The sequence below is a fragment of the Trichechus manatus genome, unplaced genomic scaffold (genome assembly GCF_000243295.1).
Source record: "Trichechus manatus latirostris isolate Lorelei unplaced genomic scaffold, TriManLat1.0 scaffold00004, whole genome shotgun sequence".
Taxonomy (NCBI): domain Eukaryota; kingdom Metazoa; phylum Chordata; class Mammalia; order Sirenia; family Trichechidae; genus Trichechus; species Trichechus manatus.
Window position 1 is genome coordinate 8662498 of NW_004443940.1, and position 10696 is coordinate 8673193.

The 10696-nt window shown below is 48.5% G+C and overlaps 1 protein-coding gene across 2 annotated transcripts in view; it reads right to left on the bottom strand.

Moving 5' to 3' along the window:
• The window catches only part of ACTG2 (actin gamma 2, smooth muscle), a 25438-nt gene extending 16671 nt beyond the window's left edge, over positions 1–8767 (bottom strand). For both annotated transcript variants that reach the window (XM_004369193.1, XM_004369192.1), the window contains exon 1: positions 8688–8767. The gene's annotated coding sequence lies outside the window, so the exon portion shown is untranslated. The remainder of the gene's footprint in view (positions 1–8687) is intronic.
• Between the last annotated feature and the right edge of the window lie 1929 nt (positions 8768–10696).

Here is a 10696-nt window from a genome sequence, read left to right on the forward strand (position 1 = left end):
CCCCCCCCCAGCCATGAAGATCAAGTCCGAGCCCTTAACCAGGCCCACAAGGCCCAGCAGGGTCTGGTCCCTGCCTACGTCTCTAGGCCCATCTTCCTTCTCACCCCATCTTGGCCCTCTCACTCTGGCATGATGCGTTTCTCTCCATTCTCTGAACTGTATCATCTCCTTTCCCTTCTCTGAACTGTATCATCTCCTTTCCCTTCTGGACTTTTAGACACAGGGTCTGGAATGCCCTTCACCCCACCTGTCTGCCATGCTAACTCTGATTGCCCCTTAGGTCTCTGCTTCAAGACAGCATCTCAGTAGTCCTCTCTGGCCCACCAGTCTCTGTTAGAATCTGTTAGTGGCCCGTTTTCTTTGCTCCTACAGCCCTTAAACTGCTCCTGCCAGAGCAACAATCACCCCCACTTATTGAGGCTCACCTGTGGCTCCTGAAGGTGGGAGTGGGGCTGTCTTGGTTCCCAGCAGTTCCCAGTGTGCCCAACACAATGCCTGGCCAATGTCTGCTACCAAAATACATGAGTGAATGAAGAGATGGATGTCAAGGAGAAAAATTTTCAGACCAAGAAAAGGTAAGAGGAAATCAAAGTCTGAGATGAGTTGGAGACTGAAGGAAAGTACCTAGCTTCTCAAAATAATATTTTCTCTGGGTCTGAACAGTTACACGATTGCAAAGAAGATACCTAACCTCCTAAAGTAGTAGAAGAATGGAGAAGTGGAGAGATGTCAGAAGACCAGAGATGGGCAAAGATTCCAATGTTCAAAGCGGGAAAGAAGGATTGTCCTAAAACCTCAGAGAGTCTTGATATGCAAGTTGGGCAAGATTCCAAAAGACGGTATTAAAGATGTGACACACACACGTATTAATACTCAGGAAAAAAAAGTACCGATATGTTACAACTATTAAGGGTTCACCAAGAACAAATATCAGAGTAACAGCCCTCCCTTTTTTGCCCAGGAATCCAGGGGAAGGTGGGAGACAAGTGCCTTACCTTCATCAGAGCATCTGACAAAGTCTCCCTCGATATTCTGTTGATAAAGCTATGTGGGCTGAGTGATAATATAATTAAGCATACTTCCATTTTCCTGAGCTACTGTAACTGAAAGGTATTAATCAGTGAACCAATGTCAACCCGGGGACAGCAATATGCCTCGGGGCCCAACTTTTGATCCTTTTTTGAGTGACGTTTTTGTTAGTGACTTGGATGAAAAAATAGAGCACATGCTGGTCAAATTTCCAGATAAAACAAAACTAGACGGAAGAGTCAAAATCCAAGAAGATCTCAAAAGGCAGAGAAAATGAGCTGAATCAAATAAGATTAAATGTAACAGTATAAATACGAGGTTCTGCACGTGCATCTCAATAACCAAACTGAGAAAGCTCTTCTCCAGCATCTGTGAGCAAGACCTGGTGTCTTTTGACCGCCAGCTGTATGCTGCGGCCGGATTAACGCTAGCCACACCTCCAACTGGAGTACTGTGTCCAGGCCTCGAGGCCACCCTTGCTGGCATAGGTGTGGGAAGCTGGCTCGCATTCACTGCTAGTGAGTGTAAAATTGTATTACTTTTTTTGAAGGGAAATTGGGAATACTTATTAAAAGCCTTAAAAATGTAGTACATGACTTTTGACTCAGCAAAGGCACTTCTGAGAATTTACCCTTGGGTGGATTATATCCTGGATGACTGCAACTATTCGGCCAAGAGCCTGTTTATCGCAACTTTCTTTAAAATGACCAACACTGAAAACAATGTTAATGTTGAAAAAAGTTACTGAATAATAAATAAATTGGTTTGCAAACTAATTGCCAGAAACCTCCATACAATGGAGTCAGCAGACTATTTAATGTAATGGAAAAAGTGCTGGGTGTTTTGTTAGGCGAAAAATAGTATGTCCATTGTTGCCATTTTTGGTAAAAGTGTATCTTTAAATTAAAAAAATCGGGGCCCTTCTGTATGTTTTGTTATATAGGAAAACCTGAAAAAGCTGGAAACTGTAAGGCAGAAACCTGTCAGAGAAGGAAAACTCAAATATTTCCCATTCAAATGAGAGATACAGAAGTCGTAAGACTGCACCCAAAGGCAGAAAACTTGTGAGACTCGGAAAAACAAGGCAGTGCCGTCAGGGTCTGGCTCTCACAGTTGTCGCTGTATATATTTTCACCACAAAAAAAAGAAAACAAAACAAAGCAAAAAAAAATTGGGGGCCCTTCACATATATAATCCTCACAACATTCCCATTTTATAGATCTAGAAACCAAGGCTCAGAGAAGTTAAAGAACTTAGCCTGAGGTCTCCTAGCCGGGAAGAGGCAGGGCTGGCTGGCAGCAACCCAGCACAGGTTCCAGTGCCTGAGCATGCGCCGCCCTCCCCATTTTAGTGAAACTGTCAGAACTTCTCCATGTTTGGTGGTTTTGCTTCTGCCTATATGTCTCTCTGGAGCCCTGGTGGCGCCGTGGTTAAGAGCTCGGCTGCTAACCAGAAGGTCAGCAGTTCGAATCCACCAGCTGCTCCTTGGAAACGCTATGGGGCAGTTCTTGACTCTGTCCTGTAGTCGCTGTGAGTCGGAATGGATTCCTCGACAGCAGGTTTATGTCTCTCTAGAGCTGTTGGCAGCAAAAGCCCTAAAACAAAAGGGTCTGTGTTCTTCTCTCGCTACTAAACTCTGAACCTCTCCTACACTGGGACTATGTCTCCAGGTAGGTTCATAGCTCCAGCAACTAACTTGGCGTTTAGCACATGGTAGGTGCTCAATAAATGTTGGGTGAAAATCCCACCACCTGAATGACCACCTCCCAGAGGTCTGCTCTGCCCTGGGATCCCAGAGTCCCTGCAATCCCCTCCCATGATGGCTGGTTTAGAACGACATGGGGACAGCTTTCTCTTCACAAGCTGGCCAGCACGCAGCTAGGCTTCCCTGTTCTAGCAGGTGGTCCACCTGAGGGGAAAACAACCTAGAAAGCTAGAAGGTGGCTGAGACACAAAGCTGCACCCCTGTGACTGTCTTGCTCTCAGTCAGCACCCCTCCCTCCTGTATGATTTATAGTTCAAGCCTGTCTGGCTTTTCAATGAAGCCTTTTGTCTGCCCCCTGGAGTTCCTCACACACAGAAAACAAGCAAGCCTTGGACTTTGTTTCCCAAGCAAAGCGACAGCTGACGCAAGCCACAAAGGGACTTAAAGCTGTCAACAACCCCATTCTGCAGCACTTTAGGTGGTTTGAAATCTGCTTTTCTGAAGGCAGAACCAAATGAGGAGGGAGGGAGGTGAAGGCGAGGTTAGGGCTGCTGGCCTGGGCCCCACACTGCCCTGGGAAGAAGCATTTTACCACGCAGCCAGCCTTTCCTGGGACATCTCTGCCAGGAGAAATTCTAAACCTTTCTCAGCTGCCTTCTGGTAATTTGTGGCTAGACTTGAGCCTGTCGGCGGAACCAGAGCCAAAGTCACTGTGGTTTCCTGGGGTCACAGCGGCTCTGTGCTTGCGGAAAGCCAAGCGAATTGTTCCGGTGCTTTCAGCACATATTACATCTGGGCTTCATTGAGGATTTCACAGAGTTAGAAACACAGCTTTTATTTTTCTCCCCAAAAGTGGCCAACAACCAAAGACGTCATGAGTGCAGAGGATCTGCTCACTCACCCATCTCCCGGCCACCCCACCCCAGTGCAAGGACAGAGGTGGGAACTGTGCAGGGGCAAGGCTGGGCTTCAGAGTTCCTCCCACCCTTTCTGTGCTCTTCTCCTCCCTGCTGGCACCCCCTGCCCACGGCCCAGCCCCAGGAGACCCTCTCTTGCTCTCAGTTTCCTCAATCATAGAAATGGAAATGATCACATCAATCTCCTGGGATGATGGATCAAATGAAACAATGGAAATGAAAATTTAAAAACCCCAAACCCATTGCTGTTCAGTTGATTCTGACTCATAGCAACCCTATAGGACAGAGTAGAACTGCCCCATAGGGTTTCCAAGGAGCAGCTGGGTGGATTCTAACTGCTCACCTTTTGGTTAGCAGCCGAATGCTTAACCACTGGGCAAGCAGGGCCTCCAATGGAAATTAAAGTGCTCTATAAATTGTAAATCCGGGTCAGCAAACCAAGGCCTGTTTTGGTACGGCCCAAAAGCTGAGTATAGTTTTTCTTGCAATTTTGAAATAGTTGGAAAAACAGCAAAAGAAGAATAATATTCCATGGCCCATTAAAATTGTATAAAATCTACATTTCATCTCCCATAACTAAAGTTTTATCGGAACACAGCCAGGCCCATTCATTTACCTATGGTCTAGGGATGCTTTCGAGTTCCTGGGTGGTGCAAATGGTTAACATGATCAGCTGCTTACTGCAAGGTTGGAGGTTTGAGTCCACCCAGAGGTGCCCCAGAAGAAAGGCCTGGTGATCTACTTTAGAAAAATCAGTCGTTGAAAACTCTATGAAGCACAGTTCTACTCTGACACACATGGGGACTCTATGAGTCAGAATCAACCGCATGACAACTGGCTTACTTGTTTATGGCTGCTTTAGCTACAAGGGCAGAGCTGAGTAGTTGCAAAGAGACTACATGGGCCGCAAGCCAAAAAACCAAACCCATTACCATTGAGTCGATTCCAGTTTCCAAGGAGCAGCTGGTGGATTCGAACTGCCAACCTTTTGGTTAGCAGCCATAGCTCTTAACCACTGCACCACCAGGGCTCTGTATGGCCTTCAAAGCCTGAAATATTTACTATCTGGTCCTTTATAGAAAAGTTGGCTGAACTCTGTTGTAAAGGGCTGCACAAATAATAATTCTTTCTTACTCTTCCTCATCAGAACTTACTCCCAGGATGGAGCCTGTCATATTGGAAGGGACTGAATGATCCACTTCACAAATCAATGACTACTGAAGTTTGAATTTATGCCAATTCCCAGGGACATTTCTATTTTAGTAGAAAGTTTTAGCCCTAAAAGGAAGGTCTCTCAGATTGTGAGATTTCAAACCATAGGTGGCAAAATATTTAGGGGTGGGAGCTTCAAAAGACATGTAAGCATCTGCCTATCTGCCTATTATCAGCACATACACACACACCAGAAAGCCTGTCAGAGAGATGTAATTTCACAAAAAACACCGTCACAGTGCAAAATTCTAGCAGAAGCAGCAGCAGCAGCAGCAGCAGCAGCACCTCTAATTAAATATAAGAGTATCTGCCTTTGGTTCATATATATTGATTACAATAAGAACAACTTGTGGTTAGTAATATTTGTGATCCTCAGGAAGCTGCTGTTCGTGCCTGTTCTTCTGGCTCGTACGCTGATAGTGGCTCATTCACTCCCAGGGCTAAAGCTAGCTCAGACCCTTCTTCTGAGCTCCAGGCCTGAAGAGCCAACTGCCCACTGGGCATCTTCACTCCACGCCTCAGGGCACCTCAACTCAGCACCTCCAGGGCTGCCCTTAGGCACCAGCCTCTGCTCTAACTGGTGCTGGCCCTTCAGGGAACTGGACCACCACCCACCCTGGAGGCCACGTCCAGCACCCTGTCTCCTTCCTTGCCCCTCCCAACTAATCACCAAACCAACCAGACAAACAAGCTGCCACCAAGTCTGTTCCGACTCCTGGCAACCTCATGTGTGTCAGAGAAGAACTGTGCTCCATGGGGTTTTCAGTGGCTGATTTTTCAGAAGTAGATGGCCAGGCCTGTTTTCTGAGGCACCTCTGGGTAGACGCGAACCTCCAACCTTCCAGGCAACAGCCTAGTGCTAATCAGTTACACCACCCAGGGGACGCCAACCAACACCAGGCCCGCTTAACTCTAACAGCCACTGCCACCCCACACCGTCACTTCAGGACCTCTGCACAAGGCCCTTTTGCCCTTTCCCTGTCCACTCTCCTCACAGTCGCCAGAGCAGTCCTTTCAAAGGGCATATCTCTTGAGTCACTCTGTGGGTTGAGCGAGTTGTCCGATCCTTTAGTTGAGAGTATAAAGCTCTTTTAATCTGGTCCCGCCCACTCCTCTGACTTTAGCTCTCCCTGCTTCCTGCCTTGCACTCTAACTCCAGTGGAACTGAACCACTTGAACAATCCCAAGGGTCATACTTCCTCTTTGCCTGGACAACCCCTGCTTCAAGGATCCAGGTCAGTCACCACTTCCTCCAGGAAGCCTTCCCTGAATACTCCTGGGCTGGGTGAAGGTCTCCTCCTGGGCTTTATCCCTTATGTACATTTATCTGCTCCCTGGTTCTCATCTGCTTATCTGTCTCTCCCAGTGACTGCAGGAGCACCTCCACCCTCCCTAAGGAGCAAGAACAGTGCCTGGCACATAGTAAACAAACAAAGAACCCCAAATCCCTTGCTGTCCAGTTGATTCTGACTCATAGCGATCCCATGTGACAGAGCAGAACTGCCCCATAGGGTTTTCTTGGCTGTAATCTTAACAGAAGCAGATTGACAGGCTTTTCTTCCATAGAGCCACTGGGTGGGCTCAAACCACCAAACTTTAGGTTAGTAGTTGAGCACAAACTGTTTGCACCATCCAGTAAGCCTGGCATATACTAACCAAAACCCAAACGCATTGCCATCGAGTCAATTCCGACTCACAGAGACCCTACAGGACAGAGCAGAACTGCCCCATAGGGTTTCCAAGGCTGTAATCTTTATGAAAGCAGACTGCCACATCTTTTTACCATGGAGCAGCTGGTGGATTCGAACTGCTGACCTTTTGGTTAACAGCCCAGTGCTTAACCATTGCACCAGGGCCCTTGGCATATACTAAGTGCTCAATAAATGTTGGCAGAGTGAACAGAGGAGGAAAACACTGCCTCTCTTGGTTTCCCAGGCCTGGCTTATAGAATCTCACTGCTCACTGCAATTTCTCTAGCACCCGCCATCCTGGTCACAGGAAGCTCTGCCTCTTTTCAGCCCAAGGACTCGCCTCAAAAGCCCAAATCCACGTGCAAATAACAAAGGCAAGAGCTTAGAGCCTCCCTGTGCAAAGTGTGGTTCCAGACCAGCAGCCTCAGCCACACGTGGGAGCTTGTTGGGAATGCAGATGACCAGGCCCCATCCCTGCTAACTGAGTCAGAATCTGGGGCAGGGCGTAGGACAATCTGTGCTTTAACAAGCCTTCCAGGTGATTCTTAGAGTTTGAGAACTCAGCCAGGCCATGACAGCATTGAGCTGAGTGTTTTACGCGTATTAGCTCATTTAATCCGCACGACAGCACTGCCAAGCAGAGCTTATTACTATTACTCGCATTTTACAAGTGAGGAAATTGAAGTCAGAGAAATTCCCAACTTGCCCAAATCACTCTGGTAGCTTTGGTAGCGGGGCAGGCTGCCTCCAAGGCCTGTACCACTGCACGAGGCTGCCTCAGCAGTAAAGGGATGCTAGGGGACTGATTAGAAAAGTGGAACTGGCCCCTTGGTCTCATCTACCTTGTAATTATTTGTGAATGTGTGTCTGAGTGTGTGTGTTGGGGGACAATGGCATTGGTGGGTGGTTCCACAGTCGAGTGTGGGTCTTTGGATGAGTTTCTTAACTTCTCTAGGCCTCAGTGTCATCAGAGGATAGTTCCCACTGTGGGCAGCAGTGGTTTTGTGGTAGAATTCTCACCTTTCATGTGAGAGACCCAGGTTCCACTCCCAGCCAATGCACCTCATAGACATCCACCACTGTCTGTCAGTGGAGGCCTGTGTGCTGCTATCATGCTGAACAGTGTGGCCTTAGGCAGAGCCTCCAGACTAAGTCAGACAAGAAAGAAAGGCCTGGTGATCCGATTCTGAAAATCAGCCAGTGAAAATGCTATGGACACAAGGCTCGCTCCCATCTGAAACCTATCATGGGGATGGCATAGGACTGCGCAGTGTTTCTTTCCGTTGTCAGGGGCCACTCAACAGCAGCAAACAGCAAGTTTCTTCCAGCCCTAAAACCTCATGATGCCACAGGACACTTGTCCCCAGCTCACCCCTGACTTTCCCAACCCTCAATGATCCTAGAGCCTCCAGGGAGTGGGAAAATTCTCCATTCACTTCAGCCAAGTACTACTCAGCATGAAAAAAAAACAAAACCAAACCCGTTGCTGTCAAGTTGATTCTGATTCATAGCGACCCTATAGGACAGAGTAGAACTGCCCCATATAGTTTCCAAGGAGTGCCTGGTGGATTCAAACAGCTGACCTTTTGGTTAGCAGCTGTAGCGCTTACCCACTATGCCACCAGGGTTTCCCAGTCAGCATGGGGGCTGAGGAAAACACACTTATATCCCCAACACCAATATCTCCACATCTAGTGGCCACCAGGTCCATGGTGGGCTTTGAGTCAAAGACCCTGAGAAGAATCTGTTTGTCTGCAAAGCATCTGCTCCCCTAAAACAGCCTCCCAGACATCCTGACCTGTGAGAAAGGACACCATCACATTCAGGGTGGAGATTCACACTGGCCCAGGTGAGCAGGGGCAAGCAGAGGCTACCGCGTTATGGCCCACCTCCACCCAGTCCGTGGGGCCGGGAGTACCACTCGAGGCTGCCCCTGCCCAGGGTGCTCTGAGGCCAGAAATGCCTGCTCCTGGCAGGTGGCGGGGTGCTTGGAGGCGCCGCTGCCCACCGAGGGCCTTGACGTGTGACCTGGGCCGGCGTCACAGAAGCCAGGCCAATCTGGAGGCGCCTCTTCCACGCAGGAGGCCAGGCAGCCCCAGAAAGGGAAAGGAGCAGAGGCCATGCAGTACTCACCGAAGGTGTGAGACGTCCTTCTCCCAGTGTCTGTGTGCTGGTGTGTCTTTGGCATAAATACCGGAGCAATATAAAACCCCAGAGGCGGATCTTCTTTACACGGAGCCCCTAAAAAGGCCAGCTGACGGTGTGTTAGCAATATTACCATATAAGGTGTTTTTTTCAATAAACCGGCCTTGGGGGTGGGGAAGTGGAGGGGGGGAGAGTGAATTATCATTTGAAAAATGTATGCAAAAGGACTCGAGTGGCCACAGCCCCGGTGCTGAAGGATTTGTTCCTTTTATGCTGTACTCGCATAAACAGAACTCACACCAGGCCTTATAAGCTGCCCAGAGTGAGGCCAGATGCGGCTCTGCTCCTGGAGAGAGAACCATACCAAGAATGGCAGTAGGCTTCCTCCTCCACACCTCCCTCCTGATGCCCTGCTGCCGCTGCCTCCGGGTCTCCCTGGGACACCCGTGCGGTGTCACCAAAGTGGGAGCAATTGTGTCTCATCTGGAGCAAGCCAAGACAGCCAAGTCTAAAGGAAACGCCTCCAGGCTGGGAAAGAAATCCCATGTGGCCTCCTCACCTGCTTTCCTTTGGCACAAGCTCCTGACCCCAAGACTAAGTCACCTGGGGGTCCCCAAGGCACCTTAAGCTCCTCTGGAACGTCATTCTCTCCTACCTCTGTCCTTTCTTGCTGCATTCCCTCTACCTGTCCCAAAATATTGGGAATTAAAGACCAAGGGCTGAGACACTCCTAGCAAGACTCACAAGCCTGTATGTAGAACGTTCCACAGTCCCATGGTTCTTGCTCTTCTCTTCTTAATTCTCTTATTTTCCCTAGGTAGCTGTTTCATCTCGCACAGTATCAGCTACCAGCCCTGTGGCGATGACTTTCAACTCCACATTCTCATAGTCCCAGTATTTCACTCTCGAGCCAGATTAAAACTACCAATTGCCTGTTAGACATCCCTACCCAGATGACCCTCAGCCCCACAAACTCAGGCCATCTGAAATGGAGCTCTCTCCCCTGCTTTCAAGCTGCTACACCTCCTGGGTGCTCTACCTCACAGTATGCCGTCACCATCCTCTCAGTCCTTCCAGCTCCTCTCGTCCCATCATTTCCCACAACCACCTGGGCACCCTTTTGTGGTGGGTCTCCCCTCAGAAATGCCTCTCAGCTCTGATCTTCCCTTCCATCCTGCTGGTCCTGCTCTGCTTCAAGGTCTGCTGTGGCCTGGAGAGAGGCACCATTTCCTGTCTGCCTTCCTGACTCTGCCCCATCTTCAAACCCTGAGGTTCCCAGAGTGTGGTTCCCCATCAGATGACAGCATCAGCTTTACCTGGGAACCTGTCAGAAATGTAAATTCTCGGACCCCATCCAGACCTGCTGAATCAGAAACTTAGGGAATAGGGGCTCAGCCATCTGTGTTTTATAAGCACCCCACCCCAGGTGCCCAGAATACCCTATCCTTCAACGGAATAAACATGCATTGAATACCTGTATGTGCTGGTAGTTCTAGGTAGTTTAGGTGGCCTGGTGGGATGGCTTGGTGCAGGTCTCTCGTCCCCCTTACCTGAGAAATGAGGCATGGGGAGGTGTGGATGAGGAGTGCCCTCTGCTGAGAGAACACAGAGGGCAGATTAGGAAGCCTGTACAGTGATGGTTTGTGATTATCCTGACAGGGAAGGGACACTGCGGCCATTAAGAGGGACATTCACTCATCTTTTTTTTTTTTTTCCTGATTTTTTTTTTTTAAATTGTACTTTAGGTGAAGGCTTACAGAACAAATAGTTGCTCATGAAACGGAAGTACACATGTTATTTTATGACATTGGTTAACAATCCCACAACATATCAACCCTCTAACTTCTCAACCTCTTTTTTTTTTGGTGAAAATACACATAGCCAAAGACACACCATTTCAAAAATTTCTACATGCACAATTCAGTGACATTGACTATGCTCTTCCAATTGTGCTGTTATTCTCACTTAAGATGAAGGCTTACAGAACAAAATAGTTT